This window comes from Takifugu flavidus, unplaced genomic scaffold (assembly GCF_003711565.1).
Source record: "Takifugu flavidus isolate HTHZ2018 unplaced genomic scaffold, ASM371156v2 ctg344, whole genome shotgun sequence".
In the NCBI taxonomy this organism is placed as follows: domain Eukaryota; kingdom Metazoa; phylum Chordata; class Actinopteri; order Tetraodontiformes; family Tetraodontidae; genus Takifugu; species Takifugu flavidus.
The window spans coordinates 1-802 of record NW_026621971.1 but is presented as its reverse complement, the minus strand read 5'-3'; positions in this window follow the sequence as shown (position 1 = coordinate 802).

Below are 802 nucleotides of genomic sequence, written 5' to 3'. Positions count from 1 at the left end.
CTACACTAATACTAACCCATATGAATACTAAGCCAACACTAATCCACACTAACACTAACCCACACTAACGCTGACCCACACTGACTAACAATAACCCACACTAACACTAACCCACACTAACACTAACCCACACTAACCCACACAAGCACTGACCCACACTAACCCACACTGACCAACACTAACACACTAACCCACACTAATGAGCACTAACCCACACTAACATTAACCCCACTAACTAGCATTAACCCCCACACTAACTACACTGACCCACACTATCAATACCCACACTAACCCACACTAACTAACACTAACACTAACCCACACTAACTAACACTAACCCACACTAACTAACACTGACCCACACTAACTAACACTGACCCACACTATCAATAACCCACACTAACTAAGACTAACACTAACCCACACTAACTACACTGACCCACACTATCAATAACCCACACTAACCCACACTAACCCACACTAACTATCACTAACCCACACTAACTAACACTAACCCACACTAACTAACACTAACCCACACTGGTCATGATGATTCACAAAACACACTTTACTGGTCCGACACACATCTTTCATTCAAAACCTCTTTGGTTCTGACTGACATTCAACCTTTGTGGGCTGTTGTTGCTATATTTGTTGTTGTTGTTGCTGCTACTGTTGTTGTTGTTGCTATATTTGCTGCTGCTGTTGTTGTTGTTGTTGTCTCCCTCGGTGGAGAAGACACATGACTCAATCCCATGATGGTATCCAATCGATTCCTCCCTCCGTTCTGAGGGATCCGTCT